Genomic DNA, 23,692 nt, shown 5'->3' with positions numbered 1-23,692 from the left:
GAATTTTTAGATTCCACATGTAAGTGAGATCATGTATCTTTCTGTCAGGAGCAGTGACTGAATGATGGGTCTTGAACTGTCCTGTGACAGAGGCAATGCCTCTCTTGGTAACTGGGTGGGAAGGCATCTATTTCAGACTGCCCAGGTTGCTATGGCAATGCCCTGTTCAATAGGAGGTTCTATGCCAGCCACAAGCTATTCAGTTCTTGACCTTGAGGTTCAGATGCCAGCTGCACTGGGATAGAAATCTATGTGTGCAAGTCGATAATCATAATTGGGCTAATCATGCTCATGACCTTGTTTCTGATTACTTTGCAGAAACTTTCTCACAATAACCTTTTGATGTTTATACTTATGTAATAAACATGCTGAGCTTGTCATATGTCACTACTTCCCTAGCAGGGTTGTAGTCAACCACTGAGACCTACCTTTTTCTCTATTTGTGTGTCTGTTTGTCTTCTTTCCATCCCCTCTCTGCCTAGTCCGGGAACTTGAATTAATGGCCATACAGGCTGTGGCATCTTTTTGTGTTTGATCATGTCCCTTAGCATAATGAACTCCAATTCCATCCATGTTGCTGCAGATAACAGGATTTTATTCTTTTTATGACTGAATATTTTTCCATTGTATATCTTTACAACACTTTATTCATTCATCTATTGATGGACCCGTAGATCAATTTCAAATCTTGTTGTTTTTTAAGCAAGCAAGCAGGAATTTCATTAAAAAGGAAGGTGAGAGACTCAGAACTCCCAGCACAGTGTGCTGGGAGGGGCAAGGGTGTTCCAAATCTTGGTTTTTGTGGAGAATGCTCTAGAACAGCTTTCTTACCTGGTGATGTACACAAGAGTAAGATCTTCTTGGGGCTGACTTGTTCTTCCTGTTTCTTTATGAATAAAAATATATATTCCTCTTAATTCTGACCAGTGTTTGTAGTAGTACTTGGTTCTAAAAATACAAGATACTATATTTGGATAGTACCTCAATTTTTGGAACAGTTCGTATGTTCTTTATGTCATTTGAACCACACAACTCTTGTGATTGTTAGACAGCAAAGAGATTATTGCTATTAGATATATGGAGAAATTAAGAGAAAAAGGTAGTATGGAAGTCAGCATGATGAAGTGAGGAAAAGAACTGAAGAAGAAGCAAAAAACATACATCTCGATTCCTTTGCAGCCATTAAATAGTTGCATGACATTTTAGTTATTTATGCTCAGCAGTTTTCAAATGATCTCTTCTATGCCTTAATTGAGGTTATTGTGAGGCAAAATAAAATGTAGGTATGATACTTTGGAAAAATAAAAGAACTTACGCCAGATGCAGTGGCAAATACCTATAATCTCAGCAACTCTGGAGGCTGAGACAGGAGGATCACAAGTTCAAGGCCAGCCTCAACAATTTAGCAAGGTCCTAGCAACTTAGCGAGAACCTGTCTCAAAAAATAAAAAAGAACTGGAGTGGAGTGGTAGAGCACTCCTGGGTTTAATTACCTGTTATATGTATAACGCATATACATATATATATAACATACATATATATCTCACATGTGAGATTGTGTATGTGTGTGTATACATATATATGGGATGTATATGAACTTAGGCTAGCATGATGGTGTTTACCTATAATCCCAGCTACTTGGGAGAATGAGGCAAGAGGATCAAAAGTTCAAGGTCAGCCTGGGAAAAGTAGTAAGACCCTGTTTTAAAATAAAATAAGAAGGGCTGAGGTGTAGCTCAGTGGTAGACTGCATGTCTATTATGTGCGAGCCCTTGATGCAGTCCCCAGAATCACATAAAAAAGCATGTGTAGGCTAGGCATGGTGGCACATGCCTGTAATCCCAGTAACTCAGGAGGCTGAGGCAGGAGGATTGCGAGTTCAAAGTTGGCCTTAGCAAAAGTGAGGCGCGGCGCTATGCAACTCAGTGAGACCGTCTCTAAATAAAATACAAAATATGGCTGGGGATGTGGCTCAGTGGTCGAGTTCCCTGAGTTCAATCCCCAGTACCCTCCCCTCAAAAACAACATCTGTACACACATATATACATACATACATACATACACACAAACATATATATACATACATATACGCACTAAACAAATGTAAGATATTCTTATTGACTTGCTTGCAGCTATATGCTTCACCAGAAATAAAAATACCTTGGGATAAATCTAGTGCTTGTCTACAATATTATGATGTGGGGAAATAAAGCAAACATCGATTCTCAAATATCTTCATGAATATATTTTCTAATTCCATACTTGATCCTTAGCAACCTGAGCAAACTTCAAATGAGACAATTTTGATTATGTCATTCTTCTGCCAGAAATTTTGATGACTTCCCACTGTACTAAAAATAAGATGCACACTGCTTTCCTAATCTACATGATCAGGCCTAATCTGACTGATGTCTATCTAACCAACCTGTACTTACTAATTTTGTTATTTACTACCCTTCAAACACATTTTGCTTCCATGAATTCTCTAAGCTCTTCCTTCCTATCTTAAAGCTTCTGTATATGCTAGTTCCTTTGCCTCAAATGACCCTTCTGCCTTCACCTGGCTAATGGCTCCTCATATTTTGGAACTCAAACTAAATGTCACTTCATTAAAGGCCATCTGTGTGTATTATATGCCCCATGCATACCCTCATAGCACTCTGCTTTCTTAATGTCATACTCTTTATAGTCTTTATAATCTTTATTTTTTCAAAAGCAAATGAAATATTGATTTGTGTTATTGTGTTTTAAATGTTTGCTCTCCCTGATGTGCTGTAAACTTCATGATGTTTTAATGAGCTATACACAATGCTTATCGCAGTAACTAAAACACAGTAGTCATTCAATAAACAATTGTGTAATTAATTACTAGCTTGACTACACACTGCTTTTTATCAAAAGCATCAGTGCCCTCTTTGATAAAAGAGAGAGCACTACTTTCTGAGGATAAACAATATATGACTAAGCCTTTATTTTGAAAGAATGACCACTAATAGCATCAAATATGTTTAGATTATGTTAGTAACTTTTTAACCTTTGATCCTCATTTGAAGCATACTGGTATTTCTTCACCCCCTGCAACTCACTGGCAGCCACTCTTCCCTTTGGCCGTTATTATCAATCCCCATTTCTCTGGTTTCACACAAACTTCAGGAGAATGTAGAACCTCCTGACAAATGTAAACCAGTTGGGCAAGAAAACAGAACTACCACTAATGGGAAAGATGTACTAAGTGTAGCATATATACTTATCCTATTTTTAAAGGAATTTTTTGCCATAAAACATCTTCTGTAATCATATGCCACTTTGATCATTGTTTTAAAAGAGGAAAAAAATGCAATTTTATTTGTATGATATTTATCATAATAAATGGCACCAAAGACAAAAAACACTGAGGCATCCAATGGAATTTCCTTTCACTTCTTTCTCTCTTTTCATGTCCCAAGGGGATCAGTCCTTCTTTCCAAATATTGCAGCTTGATTTAAACAAATGGCTCACAGACCATGCCATTGCTGAGGATGTCCTGCAGAGACCTGTAGGTTTTGTTAATTGTTGAGCCCATCTGTGGCCCTCTCGTGCCAACCTCAGAAATGATCTGTAAAACATTTAACATCTTCAATGCTTCAGAATTCCCAGTGATCCCAGGTTATAAGCCTTGATATCTTATAGGAGAAGAAAAATTAAAGTAAAATAAAGCATATTTTCAATTTTCGTTCTTTTCTTTATTAACACCTTCTCATCAATCAGGGATTCAGTAGAGTTGCTGGCCTGTGCATTCACTCATTCACTCATTCTCTCATTTTGTTACTTTATTTTGAAATAATTTTAAATGCTCTTGGTAGTTGCAGTGATACAGAGGCTTCTCGTATACTCTTTACCTGACTTCCCCCAACGATGTCTAACAAAACCACAGTACAATTGTCAAACTGGAAAATTGACATCAGTGCAAAATCATTCATCTGCAGATTTTATGCAGATCATGATTATCTATTTATTTGTTTATTTTTGGAACTGGGGTTGAACCCAGGATCAGTTAACCACTGAGGACCTCACTAAGTTGCTGAGGCTGGCTTTGAACTCATGATCCTCCAGCCTCAACCTCCAGATTGTTGGGATTGCAGGTGTGCACCACTGCGGCAATGATATTTATATTCATCATTTTTTCTGTGAAACATTACATGGATCCTGTGTAACCAGTACCATGACACAGAGATATTCAATAACTCTAAAGACACTTTCTTCTATTATCTCTTTATAGCCATGCCCTCCAGATAGCATTATCCCTGGTAAACATTGATCTGTTATCCATCTATAACCATGTTATTTTAAGAGTTTTGTAAGGAATCATAACAAGGTAATCTTTGGAACTGGCTTTTTAAAATTCAGTATAATGCTCCTCAGATCCAAACATGTTGTCTATATCAATGATTTGTTCTATTTTGTTGCTAAGTCATATTACATTACAATCCCTTCACCTGTGTGGGACATTTGGGTTGTATTCACTTTTTGACTATTGCAAATAATGCTACTATAAATATTTCTACAAAGCAGGTTATGTGAACATGTCTTCATTTCTCTTGGGTAAACACTTAGGAGTGGGGTTGCTGGATCATTGACCTTTATAAAATCTGACAAAATGTTTTCCAGAGTAACTATTCCACTTCACACTTCCACTGGCACTTCATGAATGATCTGCCTTTTCCACGTCCTTGACAGATTTTGATGTTGTCAATAAATTTTTATTGTAGCCATTCTTTTAGGTGCATAGCAAAAACACTTTTTGGCTTTAATTTGAACTTCTCTAAGGGCTAAGTGAAGTTGAACGTCCCTTTAGGTACTTATTTGCTGTCTGTATATGGTAAAATGTCTTTTTCTGGTTTTGCCCATTGTCTAATTGCATTGTTCTCTTGTTTACTGTTGATTTTAAATAATTGCTCAAATATTTAGACTCTAAGTGCTTTTTTGGATATTTTATCCTAGTCTGTGGCTTGTTCTTTCATTCTCTTAGCAGGGTTATTTCACAGTGCAAATATTTTTAGTTTTAATGAAATTTGAATTTCAAGTTTTCCTCTTATTGATCATGCATTGGTGTTCAGTTTGAGAACTCTTTGCCTAATCCTTAGTTTGAGGTTTTCTTCTATTTTTTTTCTAAAAGTCTTATAGTTTTATATTTTGCATTTAGAACTATGATCCATTTTGAATTCATTTTTATATAAGGTGCAAGGTTCAGATTGAACCTTTTAATCTTTTTACTTTTTCTTTCTTTTTAACCTATGGATATCCACTTGTTCAAAGATTATCCTTTCTTTGAATTATTTTTGTACTTTTGTCAAAAATCAATTGACCATCATAAAGAAGAATAAAATTATGTCATTTACTGGTAAATGGATGGAATTGGAGAATATCATGCTTAGTGAAATAAGCCAGACTCGGAAAGGTTGAATGTTTTCTCTCATGTGAAAGTTGAGGCTTGGGGCTGGGGGTGGGCAGTGGGGGTTAAAAAAGGATCTCATGAGTACAGAATGGAAACAAAGAAAGTAGAGGAAGGAGATGAAGAGGGAGGAAGGAGGGGAGGGCAGTACAGGGTAACAAAATCTACCAAATTATGCATAAATATGAATATGAATCATATATATAATTACAATGCACTAATTAATAATAATAGATGATCAGTAGAATACAGCAAGGGGATCGGTAGAGGGAGACGGACAGGGAAAAGGAAGGTACTGGGAAACAAGATTCATCAAATGATGCTATATGCATGTATAAATATGTCGTAATCAACCCCACTAATGTGTATAATTATAATGTGCCAATAAAAATATCAATTGGCCATACTTTTTTGGGTCAATTCTGATCTTTCTATTTTGTTCCATTGATGTATGTGTCCATCCATTTGCCACATTCCATCTTGGTTACTGTAGTTGTAAGGGGAGTCTGAAAATCAGGTAGTGTGATTTGTTCAACTTTACTCTTCTTTTTCAAAATTCTTTTAGCTGTGTCCACATCCTCTACTTTTACATATGCATTTTAGAAATCAGCTTTTTTATAACTATAAAAAATTCTGCTGGGATTTTGATAGGATTATATAAAATCTATGGATCAATTTGGGGAGAAACACGATCTTTACTACTTTGAGTCTTCCAATCCATGAAGGTAGTAGGCCTTGCCATTATTGAGTTTATTAAGTTTTTCTTCTTTACTTTCTTCATTTTATAGTTTTTAGTATATAGATCATGTATATGATTTGTTAGATCTATATATACCTAAATCTTTCTGCTTTGGTTGTTGTAAATGATATTGTAATTTTAATTTTGATTTTCATTGCTAAAATTTCATTTGCTTATTACTGGTATATAAAAATATGATTTATTTTATATAGTAATCTAAAATTCATGACAATGTTAAATTCACCTATTGATTCTAGTTTTTGTACATAGTTTTTGTGGGATTTCTGACATTGGTAATCATGTAGGATGACTTCCATTTAAAAAAAAATTATTTTAGTTATAGATAGACGCAATACCTTTATTTTTTTAATTTATTTTTACGTGGTGCTGAGGAGCAAACCCAGTGCCTCACATGGGCTACTAGGTAAGTGCTCTACCACTGAGCTATAACCGCAGCCCCATGACTTCCTTTTTGATACTCAGTTTTTATCACAACTTAGTGAACAGGATACTTGTCATGATATTTTTCTCATTTTTACAGATCGTTCAAAACTTTAAATCTTTCTTCTTTAATTCTAAGGTTCCAAATCAAGTAATAACCTTATATAAGGCTTTACATCTCTAACACTCTATTCCTAAACCAGAAATTCCTTTTCTCCTCCTTCATTTTGACCTAATTTTGATATCAAAGGTTATATTGATGCCATCTTCACAACTCTGCAGAAAAGAGTTTTGAAGCATTAAAATGTGGAGATAAGAACCTCATGATAAAAATAGCCATGGAGGCAAATCTTTCTCTCTTGTGAAAAGTATGACAAATGACTATGTGTTTCTTTCAAATATAAAAGTGTGCTTTTTATTTAACTATTAGATGTTACAACAGTGAATATATAAGACTCCCCTTAGATTTGCTTTTCTGCAACATGTACTATATCCAGCAGCAGAAACATTTCTTCTCAGATGTTCTCATTAGATGTCTTCATTGCAGAAGAAATTTATGTCAACAGTTGTGTCCTTCATCACTAAAATTGCCACCATTCACCCACTCAGTCTCCTTACCATAGCCCAGCTTATATTTTCTGGACAATTATACATTGCAGTTGGGAAATGTCGCTCAAAGCTATTGCATGTTTATTTTTGAGTTGTCGGGAGACATTCTCTCCTTGGAGGGCATCTGAATCCTAGGAAGTGAATTGGGGTATGTTGATCCAATAAGTTACTTACTGATCAGCACTATTCCTCACTTAAGGATTACTAAATAACATTTCATGTATTTGGGGTTAGTAAGAGTATTTTAAACTTAATATGCATTGTTATTGAAGGCCTTTATTTTCCAATTGAATTCATGCTGGATTTAAAAATTCCACAAGGGAGCTGAGCTTGGTGGCTCATACCTGTAATCCCAGAGACTCTGAAGCCTGATGCAAAAGGATTACAGTTGTTGAAGCCAGCCTCAGCAATTTAGTGAGGTCCTCAGCAATTTAGCAAGACCCTGTCTCAAAATAAAAAATAAAAAAGAATTGGGGATGTGGCTCAGTGGTAGAGCATCTATGGGTTCAAATTCCTAGTACCAAAAATAAATAAAAATTTAAAAATAAAAATTCCACAAAGCATATCTACTACTCATTGTTCTCTGCTGAGTCTTTGGTGAACTCTGCTATGACCTTCCTGGTGCCAAGATAAGATGAGCATTAGTCTTGAAAAGTAATCCTTGTACAGAAATAAAAGTTGGTTCTCTTTCTCAGTCTGTGAGGCATCTTCATTTAGAAAGTAAACCTTACTAAAGACAATCCAATAAAACTGAGCTAATTAAATTAAAATTAAAATTCATGATATAGTTCAGAGACATTTGTTAACACTCCCTTTCTGGAAGATTTGTATTTATACCACTTGCTGAGCTTTGAAACTTAGAGTTAATTATTACTTTTTGTGTCCTTTCAACTTTAATACCCTGTGAAAAAGCCCTATCACAATGTTCTAGTTCTATCTCTGCCTATGAATCAAAATATGCATTTGTTAACTAGAACTCAACTAACCAATATACTGGACTTACTGATCTCTTATCTGCACTCCACCAGAAAAGAAGAGTTTAGAGTTTTAATCTTAAAAGGGTCAAAAAAAAAAAAAAAAAAAAAAAAAAAAAAAGAAAAGAAAAGAAAGAAAGAAAGAAAAAAGAAAGAAAGAAAGAAAAAGAAAAATAATCCAGATTGGTCAACCTGGGGTCAGCACATGTTCACTTCAATTTCCTAAATGTACTTCCTCTACTTATAATGTTCTGAATAATGAGAACTGATCTTCAATCAACATGATAGCCTTAAAACCTTCCTTAATTACAAAGTTAGACAATCTGGTTGACACATTCTATGGGAGATGAAGAAGAAGGGGAGAATGTGCTACCCAAGTATTAAAATGACTGGAGGAAGCCAACACATATGTGGGACATGACATGCATGAGAAATCTGTTACCTTTTGTTCAATTTTGCCTTGAAACCAAGACTGTTCTAAAAAATAAAACCATTAAAAAATAAAGTGGCACTTTCTTCTCATCTTTGGCTACTGTTGTAGGTTGGATATGAGAAGCCCCCCAAATGCTCCTGTTAATGTGGGACTAGTCAGAGGTGAAATGATTGGATTGTGAGAGCTGTAACCTAATCAGTTCATCCTAGTTTGAATGAACTGACTGGGTGGAAACTGTAGGCAGGTGGCTAGAGGAGGTAGGTCACTGGGGGCATGCCCTGGAAGGGTATATCTTCCCAGCAGCCCCTCCCCAATCCCTCTGCTTCCTGACTCTATCATGAACTGAGCAGCTTTCCTGTACCATACCCTTCCACCATGATGTTCTGCCTCATCTTGGGCCCAGAGAATGGAGTAGGTCATCTATAGATAAGACCTCTGACACCATGAGCCCCCATTAAACTTTTCCTCCTCTAAGTTTTTCTTCTCAGGTATTTTGGTCACAGTGAAATAAAAGCTGACTAAAACAGCTACCCAGAAATTTAAACAAACAAACAAACAAAAAGAAAACAGAATCAAAGCCTCACAAGTATGTCCCAATTAAATAAAAATTTCCCCTATGTTTTAAGTCAAAAATGATAAATTATCAATGCTCTGTGCCCTAGGTATAGCTCTACATCAGCAGAGGTTGTTAAAGAATTCTACTGAAGGCTCATGAAGCTGTTTAACATTTGGTAGTGATAAATATGTTCAGCTGACAGTAATAAAGGCTCATCAACACTTGGATATTGAGTTTCATTCAGCTGACACTCATAGGAGGAACAGCTTCTAAACCACTTTTCTATGCATTTGTGTTTCTGTGTCAGTGAAGAAAAAGCATTCTGAGTATTTTGGGATAGCTCAGCAACAGGTACAGGAAGCTCTTGTTTCCCAAATTTAGGAATCCATGTTTAAAATCACCGTTCTGATATTTCTCTCTTTCCCTGATAGCTAAATATGCTGTTTGTTTCTTGGTATTTCTTCTGCTGTAGCCTGGGAAAAGCCTCCTTATTAGAAAAGAGATTAGTTAGTATTAATGCCAGCTTTTCAGACTGGTAACATGGGAAAAATCAAAAGACATGAAAGGAAGGAGGAACAATAAGAAACTAAATATCTACTTGTGGAAACCCATACCCTAACCTGTGGGAATGAATAGGGCAGGCCATATTCTTATAGTTGACAAAGCCTGCAATACAAAATGATCCCTGTTTTCTTTCCTTGAACTATTCTAATGGACAAAACACTTGCCATATAATTGGTTTTAAGGATGGCAGTCAGGAAGCTGATTTTTGTCAAAATGTTATTCCAATCCTAGAGCCAGGCCAATTTCCATGGCAGCAATATCATAAAGACAGTTGAGACTGTTTCAAAACAATATTCTAGATTAAAAGAGTATGCTAGAATAAAAGAACCAAACCAATAACTGCAAAGAAAATTAGAACTAATTTTTAAATCTCCTTTCTTTCAGAAAGCATGTGAATGTATAGTGAAATAAAAAAAGAAAGGCATCTGTATCTTTTTCAGACAGTCAAAAGAAAGAGAGCCAAACACAGGTTGCTGGCAGATGTTTTGTCTCCACTCATTAATCTGGACAGAAACAGATTTTAGCAATTGAATTCTATGTGTGCTTCCCATAATCCTGCAAACACATTTCAAAGTACTGTACTTATATTGCACTTCCAGGGTTGTTGAGGAGAAAATATGCCTGGCATGCTTTGGAGCTGGCATAGCCAATGTTTTTCAAAAGGGACTAAATCCCTGGCATCTTTCCTAAGCTTATTAAAGTGTTGTACTTCCTTCCAAGTGTCACTTTTTAACCAGTACACTCTCGTAATTTTACCCTAACTCTATGACAGCTCCCATGTTTTAAGACAGCTAGAATTTTAATGTTTTGTACATATAACAAGGGAATAAATGGCCCCTCCAAGAATAATTTTCATCTTTGCAGGATGAGGTGATTAAACAGAAAGCTGCATTAGACCTGCCTTCATTGTTTTAGAGATGAGAAAGAAAAATAATATTCAAGGTGACATGCCTAACTGCCACTGAACCACTATAATAATCCTCATTAACTTTCCGTGAGTGGCCATAGATTTTTAAATCCATTCTAATAAATTAGGAAAAAGTCTGTTCTGAGTGGATTGTCTTAAAGACTCTTAGTCATATCACAAACATAAGATAAAAATACAAAATGAACTGACAAAAAGATTCTCAGACGAATGAGATATGGAATCAAGTCTGTTACAATGCCTATGTTTGGAGAAAAAAAGACAGCAGTTTCATTAAAGATATTCTATATGTCTGGGGTTGGGGGTAAGAAAAGGAGAAAATCACACAACTAGGTGTTTAGTTGTGGACTGCACTTGATCTATAGCATAAAGAGGCATGGAAAACTGAAGTTCTCTATATTGGGCATTTATTTTATAGTCATGTGCTGCAAAGTGGTGTTCTGCTCAGTGACAGACCACATATAAAACTATAAAATTATAGTGGAACTGAAAAATTCCTACTATACCTTTTCTATGTTTACATATGTTTAGACTCACAAATTCTGACCATTGTGTTACAGTCATCTACTTATTTGATACCACAACATGCTGTGCAGGTTTGTAGCTGAGGTGCAATAAGATATACCATATACCTTAGGTGTGTAGTGGTCTACACCATCTTCATTTGTGTAAATACATCTTATGATGTCAGCATAATGGCAAAATTGTCCAATGTTCCATTTCTCAGAATGTATCCCTACCATTGTGTGACACATTACCATATTCCCATAATAGTAACAAGAAGCAGTGAGGTTGAATTACCTTTTTTTTTTTTTTTTTATGTGGGGGACAAGATGACATCATGGGCTGCCAGAATTGCCCTCTATACTTCTCAAAAAGACATGAATGGTCTCCTGGTTGCCAGAGAAACTATTACTTTGGAGGGAAAAAATAAATCCAATATGCATTCATTGCACTAAATAGAAATATTACGGTCCTTTACCCTTAGTTATAACTTTGAAACAGTAGTTTTCTTGGAGAGAAGACAGGATAGTTCCTTTTGTTATTCTTTTCCCTTACCATTTCTCACTATCGTTATGCTGTTAAAAAAAATGGTTATGAGACATTATATCTGATCAAGCCCCAAATGTTACTTCTTTCAAAGTCATTTATCTTTTAACTAGGGATCAAAAAAATAAGTAAAAAAAAAAAAAAAAATTAAACTGTAACCTTAGTATCAATGTTAGTTTGGGGGTTAGGGTATATTTTGGAAAAGAGCTTTCCTAGCACCCATAGAGTTGTGAAATCATTAGCACTGTCTCCATTTCTTTCTTTTTTTTTTTTTTTTTTTTTTTTTTGCGGGTACTGGGGATCGAACTCAGGGCCTTGTGCTTGCGAGGCAAGCACTCTACCAGCTGAGCTATCTCCCCAGCCCTCCATTTCTGAATACTGCCATCTGTTCATACACTGACCAGGCTCCATTCTTCCTTTGGGTGCAAAAGTGATAGCTCTGATAGTGCATATAAAGAAAGCTACGCTGAGTACCATAGACGTAAACCTGGCAGCTGGGGAGGCTGAGACAGGAGGATGGTGGGTTCAAAGTAAGCTTCAGCAAAAGTTAGGCACTAAGCAACTCAGTAAGATCCTATCTCTAAATAAAATACAAAATAGGGCTGGGGTTGCGGCTCAGTGGTCAAGTGCCCCTGAGTTCAATCCCCGATACCCCCCCAAAAATACAGGCGCACACCTGTAATCCCAGCAGCTCAGGAGGCTGAGGCAGGAGGATCACAGGTTCAAAGTCAGGCTTAGCAACTTAGTGAGGCCCTAAGCAACTTAGGAGACCCTGTTTTAAAATAAAACATAAAAAGGGGTGGGGATGTGACTCAGTGGTTAAGCACCCTTTGGTTCAATTTCTGGCATCAAAAATACAAAACAAAACAAAATAATAAAAAACTATACCTCAGGAATAGATACCAATATCCTCCCAGTACATACAAAAGGCAAGAATAAAGCCCTTTAACAGAAGTTAGAGATAACTATAAGATCTTGGAATCTTGAAGGAGCCTTGGAGATCCCCTCTTTTAATCAGCCTTATTTCTTACAAAATGGAGAAATCGAGGTTTAGGGATTGTACAAGAGGACTCTGCTCATTAGAGGTAGAATCAGGATTGGATCACATACTTCCTGATAACCAATACAGTAAGATATCCCACTTTTCAGTCTCTCATCCAATGTTGGTGATTACCTAAACGTGATCTGCAATATGAACTTCTGCTTATGGAATATGTAGTCTTTCTATTGAAGATAAAAGAGTACATATTTCAAGATGAAAGAGAACCATATATTTTCCCTATGGCTTTCTTTGATGCTAATATTTTCATATTCTAGAAAGACTAAATTGAACAAACCTCAATATTTAATATTAAAGCATTTCCTATTATTCACTTGTTGATTTAAAGGTTTTTAATGGCACAGGTCATTTTTATTTCAAGCCCTTTGACCATGAAGTCCCAAGAATAACACTATTAAATTCTAAAATGGGAAAAATATAAAATGCATAATTTGATTTTTGAGCACTGGTCCATAAAATATTTCACAGTGTTTAATATTAGGATTTAAATGGCAGATCTCTTCAAGTGCTATTTGCATTTTAATAAGAACTCAAATTCAGTTTCCTAAAATCTGTTAGTCTAAAGCAGGCTAAGGTGGCTCATACCTATAATCCCAGCTATTCAGGAGGCTGAAACATGAGGATCACTTGAGCCCAGGAATATGAGACCAGACTGAGCAACATAGCAAGACTTTATCTAAAAAAAAAAAAAGAATGTTAGTCTAATGTATACTTTTTGTTTTTAAATTGAAACCAAGGGTGCTCTACCACAGAGCTACATCCCTGGACCTTTTTATTTATTTTTTATTTTGCAACAAGTTCTCCCTAAGTTGCCTAGGCTGGCCTCGAACTTGCAATCCTCCTGCCTCAGTCTACTGAAGTAGCTGGAATTCCAGGCATGCCCCACCACACCCAGCCTAATGCATGCATTCTTATATTATTTGTTAGGGAACATTCTTCCCATCTCCTCAGCTAGATCACAAGCTCCTCTAAGTGTAGGAATCACTTCATCCAACTTTTCCTATATTCGTTCCTATGCCCAGCATAGGGCTTATTATGTAGTTAGTGCTCCATATATTTTTCTAGAATTTACAGATTTAATACTTATCTACAAAATAATGCTTTTTTTTTTTTTTTAAGAACATGAGACTTCAGAGGCAAGCAGTCATGGGTAGGATGATAAAATTCACCAAATATCTGATCTTGCAGAAATTACTTGACAAGACTGACATTCAATTTCTCACCAATAATACTGAGAAAAATATCAGTGATTATGACTACCTCACTAGCTTGTTGTGAAATGAGACTGCATTTGTGAAATGCCTGCTCAAAGCAATGGACATAAGCAATGTATGTTCACTTCCTGTTTTCTCCATTTCTGCTTTTTAATTAGAATCAAATAATTAATAAATGACCTGTAAAGACACACAGAAACAATTTGGGCTATAAAATCACATGCAACAGGTCGCTTTACCTCAATTCATTGTTTATAAAATGAAGACTATAAACCATCCTCACCAAACTAATGGGAGGATTCAGTGAACATAATCTAAACCAAGTAATTACTCAAATACCTGGTTTAAAGTAGATGTTCAACATGTGAAATTTAATGTTAGATTGTTTATTCAACCAAAGGTTTTCATTAGTATGACCTCAATTAATTTTTAACAAATTTATCATCTAAGATTATAATTAAGAGGCAATACTGCCTGAATATATTTGTGGTAATATCCATGGCAGAATCTGTAGTCCCTTGTACATAATGTATCTATGGCTAGCTTTCAGATTTATTTCCAGCCTATATTCGTGTGTTCTCACTTGTATATATTGTCAATATGGACAAAGAACACCACTAAATATACTACTGAGGGAGATGGATGGATGAGATACAGGGGCCATAAGAAAGAGAAGAAACAATGAGGATGAGAAGATTAAGCCTTTATCTTTCCAAACATACAGAAAAGTAGACAGAATAGTGTAAAGAACTCTTCTACCCATATTACTTAGTTTCAACAGCTATTAAAATTTTAGGGCTCACTGGGAGAGAGAGGGCTTGCCCAGCATGTTCAAGGTCCTGAATTCAATCCCCAGGACCAAGAAAAAAAAAATATATATATATATATATATACACCAATTTTTCTTTCTCTGTTAAGTCCCAATTATGTGTGTATGCTACATTATTTTAAAAATAATACCAGACATGTCATTTCGCCCACAAATATTTTAGTACAGAGTTTGTGTATGCCATTATTACAACTCCCCAAATCAATACTAATCAACATATTATCATCTAATATGGAATCCGTATGTAAATTTATCTGATAATCTCAAAACTTTTGTTTACAGCTAATTTTCTTCCAATTCCAGCAAGGTTCATACACTACATATAGTTGTTATTTCCCTAAAGGCACTTTGATTTTGAAAGAATTGTTTCATTTTCTTTGCCCATTTAAAAGTAATATGAGTAAGGTTGTAGTCCTAATTCAAAGGCTTTGTCTGCAACCGGAAAAGCAGAGAACAAATCAGTCAATTACAATGGCTCATTGTAGATGCTCAAATATGGTGTATATGTATATTCAGTGAACACTAATAAATGCTAAAAATTTGAGTGCACCTGCTGAATTTCGATATCAGTTACACTCTAAAATAAAAGAACAGAAAAACAAACTAAAAACCATCCTATTTTTGTTGCTTCACCCTACTCCTATGATTGACCTGTCATTTCACTTTTCAAGTCAGTGAGATTCTCTAGAGTGATACTGGATATAACACCAAAGTGGTTAATGTATTAGTAATAATTTTTTTCAGTTATTTATTTTCCCCAGACCTACCCTTCGATGGAACTTAGCTCCAAGATTTTATGTTGAAGCATGATCCAGAGTTTCAAGGTGAATTTAATTGATAAACCCCCAAATGATCTGCACTTTTCACTGTTTAACACATTAGTACAGTTTTCTTAACCATTCTTTATTGCCTTTCAGCTTCTATAAGCTTAGCAATGCCTTGCTTGATATTATTTATCTATATCAAGCATTTTGCTGCAAACTGAGATAGTAGTCATTGTATTTGTAGGTACCTAAATATTAAAGTACAGTATCTGAACATGATAATGAGTACCAAACTATCATGAATGATTAAATACATATAACCATGCCTTTAGCAAAGTTTTAAAAAACATTTTATGGTTTCTCTGTTCTCATTTACAGAAGCATATTCTTAGAGGTAATAGAAGTTCATCCCTAGAAGAGCATTTGCTCTTTGGCCACTAGCACATTACCTCTTACAGACATTTATACTAGCATTTACATTTTTTAAAATTCACGTAGCATTTTATATTCTCTAGCTCCTATCCGTTATTCACTATATCTTACTCCTTCATCCAATATATCCCTTAGGGTCACTTTCCTCATTCTGGCACCCAAAATACTCAAATATCTTACCCAGAGGTAGGATCGCTCAGAAGCTAATAAAGCTTAATCTCTGGGTCCCGCACTTGCATGGGGTCCTGTCGAAATCCTGGCAGACCCTAAGCAATGTAGTCACATGGTCATATATTTCTGGAATAATTGCACATGCATCCAGTTAAAACCACTGTCTCAATCTGCTCAGGTTTTGCCTCATCTCAGATGGCATTAGTGGGGTCATAGTCATAGGACTTTTTGCAGTCTGGCTTAAAGGGAAGTTGACAATCTGATGCTGGCAAAGATAACATAAAACTCAGAATTTGTCATTGCTGTGAGGACACTGATGACAATTTGTAAATGAGTGTCATCAATTCAAAGAGTGTCTAAGATTAGTCATTGCACTAGAAAATTTGAAATGCCAAGAAAGTTTGATAAAAGTTTTACCAAATTTGATAAAACGATTCTAAAAATTTACATGACATTATTGATAATGAGTTTTGAAGCTGAAAGAACCTTTTTAAAACCAGCAATGCTAAAAGATAAATTTCTTGAATCATCTCTATTCTCTCCATACACATTCATATTACAAAACCCTTGTCTTATGAAGAGGCAATCAAGAAATATCAGGCAAAACCTGTATGAAGAAAGGTATTATAGCAGTGTTCAAGTCACATTTTAATAAATACGTGCTATTTTTCTGTTTTTCTTTTAAAAATGCTTGTCAGCTTTCTGAAATGTGAAACTTGTGACTTTCCATTTCTACATTGTTTTGTTCATACCTAATATTGCATTCATAGTTTTATAATTATGAATAGATGTGTCCCTGATGTGATCACTTAAATCATCCAACTTTGCAAATATTCTTAGTCCTTAAAGACTTCACTCAAAAACCATCCTCTGCGGGGCTGGGGTTGTGGCTCAGTGATAGAGCACTCACCTAGCATGTGTGAGGCACTGGGTTCAATTCTCAGTACTGCATATAAATAAATAAAAATAAAGGTCCATCAACAACTAAAAATATATTTAAAAAAAAAAAAAACCATCACCTAGCAGGGCACAGCGGTGCGTGCCTGTAATCCCAGAGGCTCAGGAGGCTGAGGCAGGAGGATCACAAATTCGAAGTCAGCCTCAGCAACTTAAAGAGGCCCTGTCTCAAAATAAAAAATAAAAAAGGGCTGAGGATGTGGCTCTGTGGTTAAGCGCCCTTGGGTTCAAGCCCTGTATGGGGGCAGGGGTGGGGTGTCATCATCTACAGGAAATTATTCTTGATTGGATTATCTCTTAGAGGCAATTGGTCTGTCTTTTCTCTGACTCAGCTTTTACTCTATATTTCATGTAGGAGTTGAGAACTTTTAAGTCGATCCCTCACTACATTGCGATTGTTCACAGAGCAGGAGGAAGCGCCATTAAGTTAGTGTCTGCCAGAACGCCTGGTACATGATTTTCTTCACTGTGGGCTTTCAACTGATGATGGTTGAGTCAGTAGGTGGGTGCCTAGTAAAATCCTATTTTTAGGACACAACTGAATTCCACCTCTCTCAAGCTATTTCTTTTCCTGTCTGCTCAAATTCAAATTGATTTTTCTTTTTAAAAATTCCCTTTGCATTATGATCCATGTATCGTGATCATTTATAACATCATGATTTACATGTTGTCTTCCCATTTGAATTGAGAGTAGGACTAATGACACAGAATTCTGTGGAGCTCTCATAGACCTTGGCTATTCAATGGAATTTCTAAACTGCATTTTAAAGCACATTATATTTATTCCTCTACCACAAAATGTTCTCCTACCTATTTTCATTGCTATTTTCAATATCCATAATCATTGCCATGACTTCCCAAAATCTGTACACCCATTTACTAAATGTTTTCTCTTAGCACATTTACATCTTTTTAAAATTGCATGACTTTAGTTTAAAAGAAAACAGCTTAAATAGAAATTTAGGGTTGCTAGTCATGAAGAGCAGAAAAAATTTCCAACTGTGGTTTTCTTCTGCTAAATGTTCTCACCCCATACCTACTTCCATTCTACTAAAACGAAAGATCAAACATATGCTACTAAAGACTCACAAGCACCAAACTGAGACTCTTCTTGAATATAATCCACTCATTCATTCATATGATTGGTATTTGTTGGACTCCTGTGTACATGGTTACTCAAGATACCCAGTCTCATTAAGATCCTACATTGACCTTGGCATGGTGGCACACCCCTGTAATCCCAGCAGCGACCCAGGAGACTAAGGCAGGAGGATCACAAATTGAAGGGCAGCCTGGACAATTTAATGAGATCCAATCTCAAAATAAATAAGAAGGGCTGGGATGCAGCTCAGTGATAGAGCAACCTAGGTTCAGTCCTCAGTACCAAGTACGGAACACACACAAAAAATCCCTACTGGGAGAAGATGGTGGGAAATGAGCAACATAAATAAATAATACAAGTTAATTTGAGCTAGCCCAAATTAACTGAAGAAAATAAAAGAGTTATATGAAAGAAAGTGATTTGACTTGGATATGAGTCATTTTTGATTGGGCAATTGGAAAAATAAAAAGAAATTATAATAGATTTCCACTGAAAATATCACCTGAAATAATCACGTGTATCACCAAACTACCAGTCTTACATTTTGGCAAACACTAGCCCTTGTTTACATTTTTGGAGTAGATAGATCTAAATAACAATCTCAGCTCTAAAACTTGCCAATTGGGAAATCTTGACCAAGTTACCCAATCCCTAAGCATTAGTTTCCTCATCTGAAATATAAGGATAGAAAAATAAAAATCATATGATTTCTCTAAAGATTAAATAAGAGAAAGTAGGCAATATCCTTAGCAGAATTACTGGCACATTGTGATTGGTCCTTTGTCAAAGTTTAGCAGTTTTGATCTTGAATAATTATCAGGTCTTTGGGGTATTGAAGAGTCTTTGGTAGTTTGCATTTAGTGGAGGCTATCCATTTCCTACCCCAAAACTTCGCCACCAAGTTAAGCTACATTGAAAACCAGTCCTAGCCAAAATTCTATCATGTGAACAAAATATTTACAAACCACAGAAACAATTGTAATTGCATGTAGTTCAGGTTCATTCCCATTCTCTGCCATACAGGCTAACCTCTTGCAAAAAACCTGGCCTCTTAGGCAGACGCAGTGATTTCCCTACAGCAGGAACAGCCAATGCGTTACTTACATCAGGTAGCAGAGTCTTCTATAAATGGGATACAGAAGGAATACACAATCAATGAAGTCTTCGAGATACTGGGCTTTACAGAGAATCATAGGTTGCGGACTTGCCAGATTCTTATATAGTATCTGGTTCACGCAAGGTTAGTGGGACCTCTATTATCTTTCTAACTAGCTATCTGTCTTGAACACCAAGATTAAGTATACTTCTAACATCTCTTATTCTAATTCCAAATGCTCAGGTGTGAATTTTGATAATAATATTTGAAATGCTAAATAGCTTTTCTTGCTGATTCCAACTTAAAGTATTTCAAATGTGAATTAACTGGCCATACAATGAAGCTGCCTTAATTTACATACACATTTATATCACACTGGATCTACTGAAGTATCTTTAAAGTAAAATACCCTTTCGTACAGCAACTTGGTAATATTTACTGCTATTTTCATTGTAATACATGAAAGTGGAAACTTTGTTGAGATAATTAGAAAACCCAATTATCCTAGTATGAGTTAATTATCCTATTCTTTTATCCCTAGTTAGTCTGTTGAAAGTGAAAGAGGCTATTAGGAAGAGTGACTGAACTCTTTCTGTTCACCAGTTAGCCAGAATCAGTAAGCCATGTTGGGCAAACAGTAGGTGTGTAATATATTCTTAATATATATTTCTGGATAAATGAGAATAGTCTCAAAATGCTGATTATTAATATTATTATGATAAATTCTATAATTATAAATGAAAAGAGAGAATAAAAATCAATCCATCTCTCTTATTTTTTTCCCCTCTCTTTTTCCTTGTTTCTAGAAGAAGCAGCATGGTATACAACAGCAATATAAAAAGCTCTTATTCTGACTCTGTTGCTAATTAGGTGTGTACTCATGCACAAGTCACAGTTTCTGTGCTTCAACTTCTCATCAATAAAGTGTGGATCCTACCCACTCTCCCTCAGTGGCAGAGCTCTTTCAAAGAGAGAATGAAGTTATAGAAATGGACAGGTATTGAAAAATTTAAAAGCTCTACACTAATTAGGCTGTTATTATTATTATTATTATTTTTCTTTGGCCTGATTCTCAGTAAGACAGCATAATAACACATTGGCCTCTGATAATAGCATTAGTGACAATAGTCCAATTAGACATCACTAGATGGCAGAAAGTAAACTACAAAAATACATCAGCATATATAGAAGTCATTCATTTTTCATAAATGCCAAAGAGGAAGAAAGTTCTGTTTTCTTCCATTGAAAAGCCGATGCTATTATTTATAGAAATGTAATAAGTTATTCACTAGTTTTTCATCTCCAACTTCTTATATTTATATCCAACGTACAAGCCTAGCAGATATATTTTCTTGATGTTTTTGAGTTCTATTCAAGTTCACCTGTCAGTTTCAATTCTGTAGGATAGTTAGCTACCTACAATCTTTACTTTGAAAAACGCCAAAGGCTCCTTTATCTCCAGTCTTACTTCCACCTTCCTGAAAAGTCCAAGACCATTTGCATTGACTTTTATGAATTTTGTTGAGAAAGTTTTGCCTGAATTAGGTATTCTCTTTTTGTTGTTGTTGTTGTTTCCTCTTTTTATGGTTCTTTTTAGTTATACATGACAATAGAATTCATTTTGATACAATTGTACAAGCATGGGCTATATCTTATTCTAGTTAGGATGCCATTCTTACAGATGTACATGATGGTGGAATTCACTATGGTTTAGAGGTGAAATATATCAGTAACCATAGTAGTAGGGAAATTCGTTTTCTTGTTAATCTTATGTCACCCTCTAGGGAAAAACTTTCCTGAGAGATTAATGACAATGGAATGGGTAGAAAAATATAGAAAAAGCTCTAGACATGATGATCTGTCTTGGTCTAGTAAGATGCAGGGTAGTAGAGAAAAAGAGGAGGAACAGCAGGGAACTGTATGAGAATGTCAAGGAATGTGGAATTGGGGATAAGCAGGCAATCAACTTAATATAGTTAACTATTTTGCCTAATAAAGATTGAAAACAGTTAAACAATCAACTGAGAAACTATGTGTGTTCAATGCATGCTACTGAACTAGCTCTTGGCTTCTGACTAGATCCCCAGCTTGTTCACTGAAACTGAAACCTTGTCTGGAATCTGAATACTGGATGCTACAGCATGTCTGGGGCCTTGAAAAACTTGCCACGTATTGCCAGTTGCCTTCGTCTCTATTTCCGCCATGTGCAATGAGTCTTGCTCCAAACTGAACATACCACCTACAATCATGGTGTTGTAATAAGACTGAAATTGCTACTGGGTGTGGTGGCACATGTCTATAATCCCAGCGACTTGGGAAGCTAAGGCAGGAGGATCATGAGTTCAAAGCCAGCCTCAGCAACTTAGGGAGGCCCTAAGCAACTTAGCAAGACCCTGTCTGTAAATAAAAAATAAAAAGGACTGAGAAGTGGCTCAGTGATTAAGTTCCCCTGGGTTCAATACACACACACACACTCACACACACACACACCACACAAAGACTGAAATTGTCAATCACCACTTCTCTGAAACTTCCTGTTAACTGTGATCTTATCCACTAGATCAGACTCCGTAGGACTCAAGTGACTGCCAAGATCAAGCGAAGTTAACCACATTTGATTGACTATTCTAATTTAAACAACTGATTGTACCTACCTTTTGGGAATTATTCTTATACTTATGTCAGTAAAACATCCCCATTGTACCTGCTTAGTTACTGTTTCCCCACTAGCTTTGAAATTGAGCCTGCCTGGGTCATTGGAATTCATCTTAACAGTCAGCTATTTTCCAAATCATAGTCACAGTATGTACACAAATTTTCTACTGTGCCTTGTCTGTTCCTACAATCCAAAAGTGCATGTTATTTTTATTTTCTTCACTTCCTCAAATCAAACTATTAATTTTTTTTTTTTTTTTTTTGCGGTGCTGGGGATCGAACCCAGGGCCTTGTGCTTGCGAGGCAAACACTCTACCAACTGAGCTATCTCCCCAGCCCAAACTATTAATTTTTGATGGCAGAATCACCTATTATTTCTAAGCATTTTCTAATGAATTTAGTGATAACAAAACAAAGTCAAACAAGGAAGGAAGGAAGAAAGGAAGAAAGAAAAGAAGGAAGATCTAATTAAGCACAGTGAAAAACAGTATTTTGGCTTGTTGGCTTGAATCTCCAAGTATATGTCAAATGGAACATAAAAATCTACGATTTGTGACACTACTATGAAAATTTCTCCCTTGATGCAAACTCTCTTTGGTGTTTGTCAGCTGGAACTAAAAACCACACTGTTCTCTAACTAACTGTTCAATGAATATGCTTATTTATTATGCTATGTAGACACCATTAGTGCAGAAATAAAAATTCTTAACATTAAAAATTTATCTTTGTGATTTACATGAAATTCTGCTACATGGTGGATAGCATCATGTGCTCTTGTGATTAAAACATGTGTCTTAAAAACACTGCCCTGGATGGCAGAGGACAAAAGGCTAGCACAAGGAGGAATATAAATTAAAGTATGAAGGTATAAATTACCTCCAGAAATCAAGTCTAGAAAAAGAGGTTAGAAAAGAAATTTCATCGTACTGGTTGAAATGGGATCCAAATTGAGGTGTAATTACAAGACAATGAAAGTTATTTTCTTGTGTGATCTGTCAACTGGCTTTGATGACAGCACCCTCAATTGAAATCCACACAGATTTGCAGCAACATCAACGTTGTTAGAATGTGTGTGTGGCCTCACAGGTGATTGTGTGAAGTGAGCAAAGCATTTATTTGGTTAAGAATGACAATTGTGGGCTGAGGTTGTGGCTCAGTGGTAGAGAACTTGCCTGGCACAGGTGAGGCACTGAGTTAGATTCTCGGCACCACATAAAAATAAACAAATAAAATAAAGGAATTGTGTCTGTCTCCAACTAAAAAATATAAAAGAAAAGAATGCCAATTGTATTGTTTGTTAAAAATCATCCCATAAACCATCAAATGATGTGAAGCTGGAGAAAGAATCTATGGACAAGATTACAAGCTTCTACTCTCATGAGAAATTGTGAAAATATCAATTTCAAAGTCATGTAAAAAATTAGGGGAGCATCACAAAAGCAATACATGAAGAGATTTAAATAATTCCTCTTCCTTTATGTTATATGAAGAGCAAGAATGGATAATTCATAATGAAAACAAAATCATTGCCCAGATGATCAATCAAAATATGCAAAAAACAAAAAGAAAAAGAAAAAAACCAGCAGTGAGGTGACACTTATCTTTTTTTTTTTTCCCCCCAGTGGTGAGGATTGAACCCAGGGCCTAATGCATAATAGGCAAGAGCTCTACCACTGAGCTACACCCGGT

The 23,692-nt window shown here is 35.8% G+C and overlaps 1 non-coding gene across 1 annotated transcript; it reads right to left on the bottom strand.

Moving 5' to 3' along the window:
* Positions 1 to 22,264: 22,264 nt before the first annotated feature.
* Trnaa-cgc (transfer RNA alanine (anticodon CGC)) lies at positions 22,265 to 22,338 on the bottom strand. Its single transcript has one exon. It is a non-coding gene; the product is annotated as a tRNA-Ala (tRNA).
* Between the last annotated feature and the right edge of the window lie 1,354 nt (positions 22,339 to 23,692).

The sequence above is a fragment of the Sciurus carolinensis genome, chromosome X (genome assembly GCF_902686445.1).
Source record: "Sciurus carolinensis chromosome X, mSciCar1.2, whole genome shotgun sequence".
Lineage (NCBI taxonomy): Eukaryota > Metazoa > Chordata > Mammalia > Rodentia > Sciuridae > Sciurus > Sciurus carolinensis.
Note: the sequence above shows the minus strand (reverse complement) of the source record. Positions and strands in the feature narration are given on the sequence as shown.